Source organism: Diadema setosum, chromosome 15 (assembly GCF_964275005.1).
Source record: "Diadema setosum chromosome 15, eeDiaSeto1, whole genome shotgun sequence".
Lineage (NCBI taxonomy): Eukaryota > Metazoa > Echinodermata > Echinoidea > Diadematoida > Diadematidae > Diadema > Diadema setosum.
Window position 1 is genome coordinate 35821785 of NC_092699.1, and position 15656 is coordinate 35837440.

Genomic DNA, 15656 nt, shown 5'->3' on the forward strand with positions numbered 1-15656 from the left:
AAGTGTTTGGTCTTATTCTATAATAGGACTTAATGAATTTATTCCTGGCATTATTCAATGTATGACACTCAAATAAATAGTGAAATTCATCCCCTAGTCTATTAGAATTACATAAATTACAAAATCGATCACAATGTTCAATACCAGCATACCTACCCGTTACAATTGGCAATCTGTGGTTGGCGCAGCGAAATTTGGAAAGAAGTTGTCTGAACATGCTAGGGATTTTTAACAAATATGGATCTAAACATAAATTCGTTTTATAGATTCTGTAATTCGTACAACATGAACTGTTACTTATCCATAGACTGCCAATTCTGTACAAATTCGTCTCTTAATCTAAGTTTTATCGAACACCTAAACCACGAAGAACTTACGTTTTCAAAGTTATTCCTAACAAAAGATATTCCTAACTCATTTAGTGTATCATAAACTTTCAACAACCATGGTGATTATCTTGTAATTATGCAAAAGTGATATGATATTACATACAATAGATGAATATTTTCTTTCTTTTCCAGTAATAATCTTTAACCAAAAATTAATAATTTCTTTATAAAATATCACACCTGTCTTAAGACGGCCGATCTAATAAGGCATATTATGAGAGACACAATATTAAAAAACATAAAAGAAAATAAGTTGTAAATCAAATAGGCCTACATAATATTATAAATAGGAAAGACATACACACAACTACAATCGACACCTGAAACAATACACCATTCATTATCCTCTCTTAATGTGCCTTTTTGATTTAAAAAAAATGACAGATTAGTGGAGGCACAGATTTACCATTACGAAACCGTTGTCATTTTCTTATCCCGTCTTATACCATCTGCATATAAATTGAAAACAAACAATTCCCTTCCTTAGGCTATCCAAAATTAAAACTCAAAGGGGAAATCCAGTCCAAATATAAGTTAGTCTAATAAGAAAGAGTAAAATATTACGAGTTCAGCGGTAGAATTTTGATCAAAATCTGGAGAAAAATAAGGAAGTTATGACATTTTGAAATTTCGCTAATTTTTCAGGAAACAGTTCTTGAAAGGTCAATATGGATATGCATATCTTATATGGCAAAGTGAGCATGCCACCGACACAACTTGCCATATATAGTGTGTACATAAAATTTTTGAATTTCCAGGGTTTTTTTTTTTTATACAAACAAACGCAATTATGCCCGTGGCTCAAATCCTTATATCTAATTGATCACTATTCTGAAGTAATTCAACCAGAACTTGTTATCAGTGACAACTGCCAAATTTCTATGACAAATTTGCTCTCAGCCAATCAGATGCAAGGATTTCAGTAGCTTTTCACGTCTATGTTATGACAACTTGTCACTGATGACAAGTTTTATGAAACGGGCCCCAGGAATAACATCATGTTTTAGACTTCAATGACAAAATTGTTGAATTTTCGTCATTTTTGTACACGATCGATGGAAAATTGTGAGGTTATGACATGGTCAGCGCACTCATTTGCATCATATCCACTGTATAAGACTGTTTTGTAGAAATAAGGAAAACCTCAAAATTTTCATAACTTTCTTATTCATCCGATTTCAGTCAAATTTTTTACCGTTAAATTTTAATTTTTTATCTTTTTTTTTATCAGACTAACTTATTTTTGGACTGGATTTCCTCTTAAACTCTGGCATCAGTTGTCCGGTGTCAGTCATCCGCACCCATTACAGGCACCAGGTATAGGAGCCAACGACATTTCAATTCAATTCGATTTTGATTCAATTTCAATTCAGTTTATTACAATTTTTTCACATGAAAGACATAAAACATGTATGTCTAGTATATGTGTCGATCATATAAAGAACAAAATGAACATACATGATTCATGCTTATTATTCATCACGCTTTACGTATCATGTAAGTTTGATTGATGTGCATCCAAATAGATGCACTGTGCATTACGTATGGTTGTTCATCACGTTGCCAATTTAGATGTAGTATCATTATTTGCATCACTGATCGATTTATTGATTGATTTGTTGAACATTTTCATTTTTATTAGTTGCTATTGTATTGTAGAATTTGTGTTGTTTTATGTATTTCATGGGAAAATAATATGGTAATAAAATTGAATTGATATTGAGAATTGAAAAACAAACAGTAACTAGTGCTCTGGTCTGTATGTATACACGATCCCAGCGGGTCACTCCCAAACTCCGAGAAAATAGACAAACAATAAGGGACAGCCCAAACAACACCAACCCCAATGTTCACACTGCAGTGCAGATGGATTGCAACCAGAATTTTCACCAATTTATGGGTGACAAGCATATAAACCATAGCGATAGCAGTTAATTACTGTAGATGTAAACATAATAAAATGCACCAGGACCAGTGGCGTATCTAGGGGGGACAAGGGGGGACAAGGAGGGCACGTGCCCCGGGCGCCACTCCTTGGGGGCGCAAAAAAACGAAAAAAAAAAAAACTCGCCCGGAAGGGTGAGGGAGAATGGTGGGTGGGGGGGGGGGGGGGGGGCGGGCAGAAAACCAAATCAAACAAGATAAAAACAAAACATGATGATGACGCGGACAAAATGACAATGTTTATTGTGTTCACACAAAAAATTCTATGTTCTGTGAGCTGAAATACAAAAATTTTCGGCTCGCTCGCTGCGCTCGCTCGCCAAAATTTATACAAAAAAGAAGGTAAGAACAAAACGTGATGATGACAAAATGACAGTGTCTATTGTGTTCACACATGTCATTTTATATTTAGCAGGCAAAATGTTTCACGGAGCAGCATTCGTTCTGAAGCGATCGCCAATTGGATCAAAAGAGGGCGTCAACGGTTTCCAACATGGGGGGGGGGGGCGCAAAAAAACAACAACAAATCAAACAAGATAAGACCAAAACGTAATGATGACGCGGAAATATACAAATTTCGGCTCACTCGCTCGTACTATTAGTATTTTTTCAAGTCCTCAGTTTGTTGGTATAAATCGTTATCTATAAGGCCGTCACTATATCTTGATTAGTTATTGTAAGATCTAATAAGCAAAAAATGATAAGAGTTTCATGATCTGTAAGCTGAAATACAAATATATGATTCGCCTCGCTCGCTGCGCTCGCTCGCCAAAATTTGCATAAAAAAAGAGAAGATAAGAACAAAACGTGACGATGACGCGGACAGAAAGACAATGTCTATTGTGTTCACTCATGTCATTTTATATTTAGCAGGAAAAATGTTACACGGAGCAGCGACTGCAATTTCATTCGTTCTGAAGCGATCGGCGATTGGATCAAAAGAGGACGCCAACGGTTTCGAACATACGGGGGAGGGGGGCGCAAAAAAAAATCAAAAAAGATAAGAAAAAACGGTAATGATGACGCACAAATATACAAATTTCGGCTCACTCGCTCGTACTAATTTAGAGTATTTTTTCAAGTCCTCAGTTTCTTGGTATAAATCGTTATCTATAAGGTCGTCACTATATAATTGTGAGATTTAATAAGCAAAAAATGACAAGAATTCCATGTTTTGTAAGCTGAAATACAAAGATTTTCGGCTCGCTCGATGCGCTCGCTCGCCAAAATTTATATAGAAAAAGATAAGAACAATACGTGATGATGACGAGGACATTTACAAGTTTCGGCTCACTTGCGCGCACTAATATAGAGTATTTTTTAAAGTCCTCAGTTTTATGGTATAAATCGATATCTATAAGGCTGTCACTATATCTTGATTAGAATTGTAAGATTTAATAAGCAAAAAATGACAAGAATTCCATGGTTTGTATACAAAGCTGAAATACAAAAATTTTCGGCTCGCTCGCTGCGCTTGCTCGCCAAAATCTATCAAAATTCATTATATTTAAATCACCCTCAAAAGATCCCTTTTAAGTGCTTGAAAAAGCATCATGTGGACTTTTAGTCCATGGGCCAAGAGCCGAAAAATGGGTTGTTGGTACCACCCGAGGTGGCAAAACCTTTTTGGTGTCATTTTGTTTGTCGGACATAGATACGCTTATCAAGCTATGATAGCAGTTCCAAATGAGTAGCTTAGTCATAATAAATGAATTTTTAACCAATTTGGTCTCGTTTTTATATCCCTTTACTTCTGAATCGAAACTAACCGCTGCACGAGCAATCTATAGATAAGTGTTTGGCGTAAATATTCTAAAGAGAATGGAAAACGCCACTAAACACAAAACAACAACAACAACAACAACAACTGCCTTCTGTATGTCCACAGGTGTTCTGTTGTAAACGCGGTGCGCTTAGTCTTTATTCAAGGCAGCGAAGGGAATATCCAAAGGGTTATGATGTCCACAGCTGTACATGCGGTGCGCTTAGTCTCTATCTAGAACAATGTACCGTTATCATATCTAAAATTCCTAATAAAAGGGATTATCTATACTGTTTTTATACCACCCTCTCAACAAATACATCAGTTTTAAACAAAAATCACTCTGTTCATTTACAACATGTATTGTAGTGTACCGGTACATTGTTTTTGCATAATCTTTCATTGTTGGATGGAAATAAAGCGACATTGGCGTGGCATTAGCGTTTTCAACGTAGCGTTTTCACCGGAAAATGATAAATAATTGAAAAAGACGCTAAAATTCACGAGAAATTGCTTTTTTGTTGTTGTTGTTTTTAGATGAAGGGATATACACTGTATCATAAGCTTTGGATATTCCCTTCGCCGTCTTGAATATTAGACTAAGCGCTGTGGACATCATAACCCTTGGATATTCCCTTCGCTGCCTTGAATAAAAACTAAGCACACCGCGTTTACAACAGAACACCTGTGAACATACAGAAGACAGTGCTCTTCTTTGTATAGCGGTTGGTCTCGATTCAGAAGTACAGGGATATAACAACGACACCAAATTGGTTTAAAATTCATTTACTATGACTAAGCTACTCATTTGAAAATGCTATCATAGCTTGATAAGCTTATCTATGCCCGACAAACAAAATGACACCAAAAAGGTATTGCCACCTCAGATGGTACCAATATCTGGCCTGGCCCATGGACTATTTGTTTAAAGTCCCTACCGGGATGGGGTTGGGGTTGAACACTTTTTCAGAAATTAGGGGCGCAATTTTCGTGCTTGCCCCGGGCGCCGTTTTCCCTAGATACGCCACTGACGAGGACTCGTGTTAAATAGAACAAAGCAGACAATGTAAAGTTGCTTCGAGTGCAAATTTGATTTGCAAACGTGTCACATAGTACAGCACGTTGACACGGAACCAGCTGACAATGCAGAAATTGTTTGTTATTATGTTGTTAAAATTGAGAAATTTTGATTGCAGCTCGTTAAAATATCAAAAAGTTGTGATATGTTTTGGTTAATTAAAGGCAGGCCAAATCACGAATCACTGAAACTCATCTTCTATGCTAGCCGACTTACAAAAAAAGGACAAAATATTTCTCATTGGTGTATTTATTTTGAAATCTCCTAATTTCAAGAGCATGGTGTGCAACCGAGCAGAACAGAACAGAACAGAACCTAAACAGAGCTAAGCGGTGTACACTGTATTAAGGTACATCATACCGGGTCTGTTTTGCATTACAGAACTTAAATTATCCAATGGTATTGTCTGCCTTATTCAAGGACACGATTTATGTTTGTTTTATGATTGAACTTTGTCCCCGTTATTGTCAAAAATTGTATTTCCATCTTCTTTCAATGAACAATATCCATGCGGAGGACAGTGACCTCATAAAATTATCTGTTCTATCAAGATAGGTCATAGCGGCTCAACATGAGTATAGTATGCCTTCACTTCAAATAGCTTTTTCCTCTAAAATACCAACTTTTTATCCTATAATGTTCTTAATCATGAGACGGAAATCAAGCTCACAGACATCTGATCGTTTCGGTTGGTGCTAGAAACATGGTCTTCACTCCAAGAAAGCAAAACTCAGAATCCTCTCCTCGAGGTAGTTAAGTCTTTTCTGGTCTTATTCAAGCTACAGCTGCCCTCCATAAGGTAATGTTAACAGGGAATTACACATGGAAAAGGGTGGTCTATACAACAAAGTCGACAAACAGACATAGACACGAGATTACCGGAGAGGATGATGTAGTGAACTGGATAAAAGGCACAAAAGTGCATATGTGACAGTTACCGTCGTATATGACATTAGTGGTCATTCTCTAAGCTTAAACCAGTGTATCATTGACCTCAACAAGTCCAAGGGCTATACGCTTCCCGCTCCCGTCCCGGACTGTGATGTCAATTACTGATAACGGGGCTTTGAACTTGACTGTGACTTGGTCAGAGCAGATGAAGTCCTTCACCTTACTAACGCTATTGTTTGCATAGTTTATAAGACTAGATGATAACCTTGTTCGGGAAACGGTCACTGCTTGGGTGGCAATAATGAGCTAGAATATCCAATTACGTTTATTCCGCCCCTCGACATCAGATCATTCTTGGGTGAAACGATTAGTTGATTCAAGAAGAATTTCTTGGTTTTTAATGTCTGTTGAGAGTATTTGCGATTTGGTGGTTATTATTTCTACCATGAAGCCAAGGTTTTGTGACGGATCAACCTACATGTATTTTCAGGGAAAATGGGTTAAGCCAGTTTCATATGCAACGTATTAGTCACACGCAGCCCCCCCCCCCCCCCCCCTTACACACATGCATACACACAGACCATTATAAAGGGGTCCTGAAATCCAAAATGCATGTTGATTTGTGTTGATTTATGATACCCTCAACATCACTTTTGTGGTGAAACCAATATCTAGAAACATTTCATACATTTTTAACGATTTTTTCTTCTATTTTTCTTTAGATTACTTGGGAACGCCCACAAAAAATCCTTCCAAACCAATATTCTTGAGATGACCTCATCTGTCAATCATTGCTAAAGTACTGAAATGTTTAACAAAAGACACTGGAATGAACCTTCCCCTCGACTCAGCATAACTTGCATGTTCCCTCTCCATGTCTTTTGTTAGTCACATTTATATCACAGAAACATGCAAGTTATGCTGAGTCGAGAGGAAGGTGCATTCCAAGATCTTTTGTTAAACATTTCTAGTAATCTGAAGAAAAACAAAATCGTTAAAAACATATGGAATGTTTCTAGATATTCGTTTCATCGCAAAAGTGATGTTGCTGGTATCATAAATAAAAATATTAAAAAAATCAACATGCCTTTGGATTTTAGGGCCCCTTTAAATCAGTCACCATGCTGTCACGTTTGCAACATACTGTGCAATCATTAATCATTGCATGATACAAGTTGTACCGACATTTTACATCTTTCAATCCCAGCTGCTCACGGATGAGATAGATGTTCAGGAAATAATGTTTGAATTCAGAATATTCCTTCTGCAGATTCATGCGCGGTAAAAGAGATCAGGAAGTAAGCATCGTGACACTGAGATGAAAAGCATTAGGCTGGGTTCACACAGAAGTATACGGTATACGGTATTCGCTATTCATTATTCGCTATACGCTATTCGGGGATGGCGGGTCGCATAAGCTAGCACCCGTGTCCTACTATGGCGCCGTCAAGTCGACCCAGTACACCATCACCCGCACCATCAACTCCCAATCCCATGCAGGGGGGATTTATTCCTCCTACACAACCATCCCAGAAATCTTATGAACAGTTTCTAAGCTGAAATTACATTGGAACGTACCATTTTTGTTACAAGAAAGCTATAAATTTAGTATATGAATAAAAAAACTGATCCAACTCCACTGGGGGTCATTTTGGGTAAATCAATTGAAACTGATTTTTTTTTTTTAATAACATTAAATTTGATCATGATACACAACACTGCATCAGCATATTAGTCTACATGCTTATTTTTGCTAAAGGGCAAATCCAGACCAAAATTTTCATCATTAATTTTCACAAACGAGAGATGGTATACGCTGCACGAAAATCGAACAAGCACGATAACCACTATACAATACTAAACGCAGCTATATACGACATTTTCGAACAGTGCCCTCTTATGTGACCCGGTATTAGGAAATCCTATCGTTCGATTCAAGCTATTCGCGTGCCCTCGAAAACGTGCACAGTATAATGAGTACCCGAATAGTACACTACTACCAAGAGCGCCGGAAGCGGGGGGGGGGGGGGGGGGGGCAGGGGTGGCACTTGCCACCTTTATGAGTGAATTTAGTGTATAGATGGTAGCCTCGTGTCCTCGAGTGTGCCCGCTGAAACATACCTTTAGTAAGCCTGATATGTTTCATTTTCTTCTTCGTTTTCTAGCAGTATAAGAATATTTTTTATTGTTCGAACGATGCGATCACGTTTAAGCTTTTAATGAGTACATTTCAGATAATTTGCAAAGTGAAAGTGGCTCGCTCGTTCTGCCCGTACTTACAGTAAAATGAAAAGTTGTCATAAGTTATTATCATAGTCCTTCGCAGTGATTTCTTTTACTATCTTTAATTCCTCAGAAATTTAATTTAAAATGCTCTATAAAAGCGACTTTTATACTCTGTTTTTACAAAAAGTCCCTACCGTGGGAGGGGGTATCCCCCTTCCACACCCTCCCCCGCTCGGTCGCTTCGCTCCTCGACGAGAATCTCACACCATCACATAATATTCCCCCGTAGATCATAGTCCTTCCAACTGATTTTTTTCAATATGTTAATTCCCTAGAAAGTTGCTTTTAAATGTTCTATAAACGCGACTTTTATACTCTATTTTTACAAAAAGTCCCTACCCTGGGAGGGGGTATCCCCCTCCCACACCCTCCCCCGCTCGGTCGCTTCTCTCCCTCGACGAGGATCTCACGCCATCACATAATAATTATACCCCCGTATGTTAAGATCATAATCCTTCAAACTGATTTTTTTTTCAATATGTTAATTCCCTAGAAAGTTGATTTTAAATGTTCTATAAACGTGACTTTTATACTCTGTTTTCACATAAAGTCCCTACCGTCTGAGGGGGTAACCCCCTCCCACACCCTCCCCCCGCTCGGTCGCTTCGCTCCCTCGCCGAGGATCTCGCACCATCACATTATTAACGTACTCCCGTATGTTATGATCATTGTCCTTCCAACTGATTTTTCAATATGTTAATTCCCTAGAAATTTACTTTAAATTGTCTGAAAACGCGACTTTTATACCTTTTTTTTTTTTTTTTTATACAAAAAGTCACTACCGTGGGAGGAGGTATCCCCCCTCCCACACCCTCCCTCCGCTCGGTCGCTTCGCTCCCTCGCCGAAGATCTCACACCATCACATTATTATGTACTCCCGTTGGTAATAATCACAGTCCTTCGCACTGATTATTTTTCACTATGTTTAATTCCTTAGAAATTTGCTTTTAAATGGTCTATAAACGCGACTTTTGTACCCTGTTTTACAAAAGCTCCCTACAGTGTGTGTGTGTGTGGGGGGTATCCCCCTTTCCACACCCCCCCCCCCCCCCGCTCGCTCGCTTCGCTCCCGCGCCGAGGATCTCACGTCGTCACATTAATGTGCCCCCGTTGAGATTTTGCCCCCCCCCCAAAAAAAAAAAAAAAAACAGAAGTGTTCCGGCACGCTTGACTACTACTGTATGTGAACCCAGCCTTATTGGCCTTCTTGAATGATAACCTTGTGAGCATCCTCGCCGGGCATTCCCGTCGAAAGATCTGGCGTTGTTATCACTCTAATAGCCAATCAGGAGTTGAATAACCATTAAGTACAGACCACATCGCGCCATCTCTCAGGCTTTCTGCATGATCCAGGTCCTGGTATCTAAGTATGATTGGCTATGTCAGGATGCTGCTGCACTCTCTGTCACACCGGGCCGTGCATAATTTACAATAATTTTGAATAAGCGGGTACATTAGCATTTGTAGCACCGCCCTCACTCGTGCTCTGTTACAGAAGACATAAAAGCTTTCGTTTTCCAGGATTTTGCTGTCATTGATTTGGAAGGGACACGTGAGGGGCTCAGAGCATCGCAAGTGTCATCCCTTGCTGGAATTGAGCTGTGAATTCAGGTGAGATTAGTCTTCTTATCATTTTCTGTCTGTCTGCCTGTCTGTCTGTCTGTCTGTCTGTCTGTCTTCTTTTTTTTCCTTTGGGGTAGCCTGTACAGCGTTTGTTTCTTTTGTTTATTGATTGATTTATAAAACTGAATCCACTGAAATCTCTCTCCTTTTCTGACGTGGATATTCGTAAAATAGTGAAAGGTTTTGATTCAATTCAATGAAGACAGATGTATAGAATTGCTTCATTCGTGATTGTTGGGTCTGCGATTATATCAGGGGCATATTTTACTGGGGGAGACGTCGCGACTGATAAGTCGTTCTGCAACTCGTGCGACACGTGCGACTCGCAAGGCATGCAGAAAAAGAAAAAGAAAATGTAATAGGGACTTTTTAGGCCAGGGCGGCGTCAGGATTTCTCCAAACTAGGTGACAACTTAACGGGACAGTACAGTATAATTGCAGCATTGGTTGAGGTGAGGATTCAGCTTTTATAACGTTTTGCGAGATATTTAGAAAACACTTTATGAAATGTGAAAAAAGAATACATTCTATAAGGGGAATCAAAAGTCTATCTGATGAAAATTGGTTTTGAAATGACTGAGATATCTAAAAACAAGGTAAAACAAAGAGATCCTGATAGAAGTCATGGCCTGTCAATTTTATTAGGATCGCTTTTTTTTTGATATCTCAGCTATTTCAAGGCCAATTTTCATCAAGTAAACGTTGAATCCTTCTTGAAATTACATGCTCTTTCATATTTCACAAGAGGTTCCTCATTATCTCGCCAGAAAAGGATATCCCAGAAAATGTTATAAACCCGAATCATCACCTCAACCAGTACTGTACAGTCCCTTTAATCACCCGGCAGTGGCGGGGACGTCGCCGCGACGTCCTAGGTCGACGCCGCAACTTAATAATCGAGTCGTCTTCTCAGTTGCGGAGGCGTATCGGCAACGTCTCCACATAGTCACCGGTAAGTCGCCATTGGTCTCCGCTAGGTTGCAAAGATGTCGCGGACACAACTCAGACCCTATTCACACATGGGCCGGCTTTATCGAGTCGGTCTCACACCGGTGTCAAGCCGCCTCCAAAAAATTTTGAAAGTGTGTTTACACATAGCAGAAATGTCTCCACGACATGGCCGCAACTGATGTAGACGTCGCGGAGACCACCCCGGGACCAGCTGAAGACCGGAAAAAAAGTTTCAGGAAAACAATACAAAACAAAACGGACAAGTACGATTCTCCCGCGACTCTCGGATACCCTGCGGAGATGACCGTGTCGGAAACTGTCTTCGTAATAAAACGTTAGTGAGAAGTTTGTCTTTATCTTTTCTGTCAATTCGAGATAAGCTTGTTTACTTTGGTAATCAAATTCAGTTATTAGTTTACCCATAACCAGGGCCGGCGGAACCGGGGGGGGGGGGGGCACTTTTGAAAACGTGGCGCCAGCCATGATAACGCTTTGCCGTTCGAATCATTCCTCTGCACACATTCATGTAATACTCGGCATCTAGCTGCCGTGCATTTATCGGGCAAGGTTCGGCAAATCTTTGTCAAAGGATCTGATTTAAAGCGAGCAAACATTTTACCCCAGTTTATTATTAGTTAGACTTGCCATCGGGTCAGACCTGTGTATTTTGAATTTTGTTTCGCTTCTTTTTATCTTAATTATTGTATTGCGTATACTCAGTATAGCGTCTTGTTTGATATAAGAAATTTGAGCCATTCATTTTTTAGTGCTTAAGTACAGTATTATGTAAGCTAATCATCATTTTATATGACTTCTTAAAAGAAGTGGATTGGCATTAGACTACGAAGTTAAGATGTGACTGTCTCTTAAGCATGTATAAAGTGAAATTCATCTATGTAATAAGGATCCCGATATATAGGAATTAAGTGGAAATTTTGTTCAGGTGTCCAACAAGTTAGAAATGTCTTCAACATGACATTCACGGATACTCGCGCCGGCTACATACACCCTGAAACCAAGTATTATGTCATGACCTTCGATAGGAAATAAGTGGAGATTTTGTTCAGGTTGCCAACAAGTTAGAAATGTCTTTGACATGACATTCACGGATACTGGCGCCGGCTAATACACCGTGAAACGAAGTACTTGTTGTAATGACCTTTTTTATTTTCTTCAGACTTGTTGACTCATTCGCTCAATGCAATGTTTGAATATCCTATAAAGCGTTCGATATTTGTTCTGCGAAAAGCAAATAATGAATAGCGAATACCGTATACCGCATACTTCTATGTGAACGCAGCCTTAGAGGACAGCAGATATTGCATATCTTTAAAGCCATCACAGAACATTCGTTGGCGATTATCTTGAAGACAACCTTAACCGGTGATGTGACCTATCGATCTATTTTGATCGCTTCTAATTTTGTTGAAAATTGCAATATTACAAAAACTACAAAACGCCGCTGCACGCATTGATTCTTTGTCAAGCAAAGGCACCCACATCACCCCTATCGCGCAATCTTTAGAATCTCCATTAGTCATTAGTCGCAGTTACGTCATTGAGAGTACTCTCCTGATTACAATTTGTGTTTGTTTCGTCAATACCAACATACATGAACTCTTCGATCCTCAAATTCTGGTCTCTCACATATTCCGCTTTCTAGAAATCCAGGGGTGACGAGCTTTTGCTCAAGTTGGACCAACCAGGGAGGTGCTAGAGAAGGAGAGGCAACTACTGCTCTCGTTTGAAGTCATGCGCGGCGCCGCCGAGAAGTTATGCGTTCAACTACAGGTGTTACCCATGTGCTTTGACAAAAGAGAGCATCAATAATCGGGACTAGCGCTCTCACATCTAGAAATACTTGCCCCTACTGCAACTCGCTCTCTCTTTCAATGTGATGGCAACAATAAATTTGTGTAACTTGAATTGGAGCAGCGAACCAAAATGCAGTGTAAAACTAACAATTTTAACAGCAAATAGTTTAAAAGCGCGCTGGAATACGCTTTAGCGGAGTACTGTATTTGAAAGATCAACATATCCCAGATTAAAAGATAAAAAAAACTAACATGCGCGAATATGCGCATTATAGAAAAATATTAGGTTTTTAAGAGGGCATAATTTTCATTTCATTTTGATTTGCGCATTACGAAGAAACTAGAAATACATGTTTATAATAGTGAATTCTTTCCTAAACTATTCTAAATCAATTCGAGTATTTCATTTAAAATTTTACGGTGAAATAAAACTTGTAATTCAACGAAAGGTGAAATGCGTTCTTCGTCTCCGAACTTCGTCTTGCAAACCAGAGCGGTGCCGAGCATGACTTCAAAGCGTAATGGATGCTAGACATCCCATTGTAACGCCTCGAACCCAAACATGTGTTTGCATGAATTACGAAGAGTTGCCACTCCATCTCTGTAACACCTCCCTGGACCAACACTGGAATTTACGTCCCACGTGAGCTGAAAGACTCAAACTCCTCGCCGCAACCCAAAATCCTTCTTGTTTAACCGTGCGTTCTGCAAACAGACATTCCTTCTTTCTTTTGTGGTACATTCCGTCATTTTTTTTTTCTCTCTGTGTGTGCTTGTAAAGCGCCTTGACCATTTTAAAATCAAAATACAAAACAACTTTTCAGAATTTGTTTATAATGTAGTATGTATGTACTTGTATGTATGTGTATTACCATTATAATAATAATGATGATAATAATAATAATAGTTATTATTATTATTATTATTATTATTATTACTACTACTACTACTACTACTACTACTACAATTACCATTTTTTATTGTTATTGTCATTATTATTATTACAACTACATTTATTGTTCATGTTATTATCATTATTCAAATAAAACTACCAGGGAAATTGTTGCTAAGGTCTTTCTTTTGTTCTACCTTTTTCATGGGGGGGGGGGGGGTGAGGGATGGGGATGTTGCAATCAGGTGCCAGTGCCTCAAATATATTTAGAAGAGTAGTGGAAAAATACCGCGAGTGGCGTGATTATAAAGTTATGCGTTTGTTTAGCTCGGTGTATGGACTGTGTCGGTATTAAAAAAAAACACCAGCGCGAGGCTGCGGAGGCTGTAAACGTTTCCCTGACGTCACAACGTTTGGGGCAGGGTTAAAGTCGGGCATCAATTTCATTGGTCTTTTATTGAGGGATACCGTACCGACCACAAGTAGTACATTCGCTTGCAGGATGTTATGCCTTATGGTGGATGGACGTGACATGTGGAGGCTTAACGACAGACAAGCAGCCGTTGCATCATGTTTTTGGGGCATGGTTGGTGATTGTATGTGGTTATTTTATTTGCTGGCAAATCAGAAATCAACGTAAATTTCCATCGGGGCAATAGGTAGAATTTTTTTCTTTTTAATTTCTTGGAATCATTTTATCGTGAAATGCAGATGCTAAAGAAGAAGTGCATCTTCAAGAAATTATATTAAAAGGTATATTAGATGAAAATTTGTTTGAATTAATGGAAACAAAAATATATAATTTCCCGAAATTATTGTACATCCCACTACTTACTCGAGATCCTGGTTGATTGGGTTTGTGAATCTCTTGATAATAGTGTTTTTATCTATAATGGAAAATATCGTGTTTTTTTTTATATCAATCAAAACATTTGAGATGACTATAATATTTTGACGAGATAATCCAAGACTAGAAAATAACAAAATGCCTTTTAAGCTTCATAATAATCAGAACATTTCGAAAATCTTAGTAAAATTAATATCGAATAGACTGATATTACAGGTGGGAGAAAGTCATCAAGCTTGTGACTTTCTTGACAAATATTTAAACTTCTTATTTTGGGGCCAAATTACCGACTTTTTAAAACAATTTAAAGCAATTTTCTTTTTTCCCCTTTGCGATTTTGCCATAGTTAACTTGTGAAAGGTGGCTATGTAATATGATACATAAATATTACAAGTTTCTGTAATATATAGCGGCACCCCAAGTCATCAATAAGATGATTACATATAAATGTATTTATTTTGTATCTTCACCTACTGTGTTGACATAATCTCCCAACACCTTTATCATGCTTATGCAGCAAAACAGATAAGTCGAGTAATATGCAAACCCTCATTGTGCAACTGATCAACGGTAATTTCCCTATTTCGATATTAGATACAAAAATAAAAAAGGCCATAATGACGAACAAGCATAGTTCGTACACACACAAACACACACACACCAGGGGCGGATCTAGCTTTTTATAAAGGAGGGGGTTGGAGGCGGTATGCGAGGGAGCGTAGCGACCGAGCCCGAACGAGCGGAGCGAGCGAGGGGGGGGGGGGGGGGGAGGGTGTGGGAGGGGGGTGTCCCCCCTCCCACAGTAGGGAGAATTTTTGAAAATCTGTGTGTGAAAATGGCGTTTTCTTGCATCTAAAACACCACTATTTTGGGTATAGAGATCATTGCCATAAATAGAAAAAAAAATAAAATTACAAGTTTTAAAAAAATAGATAAGATAAAAAAAAAATGATCCCCGGATTTTTTTTTTTTTTTTTGGGGGGGGGGGGGGGGGTTGCAACCCCCCTAACCCCCCACCCTAGATCCGCTTCTGCACACACGCGCAAATACTTGTGAGGATAATTACTGAGTGTAGGACTGCTTTTAACATTTTGTTTTATTTGTTGTTGTTTTTCATTGAATTGGGGTGAAACATGGAATATAATGATGGCAATAATGTGATTTTGCTTTAATTTTAGG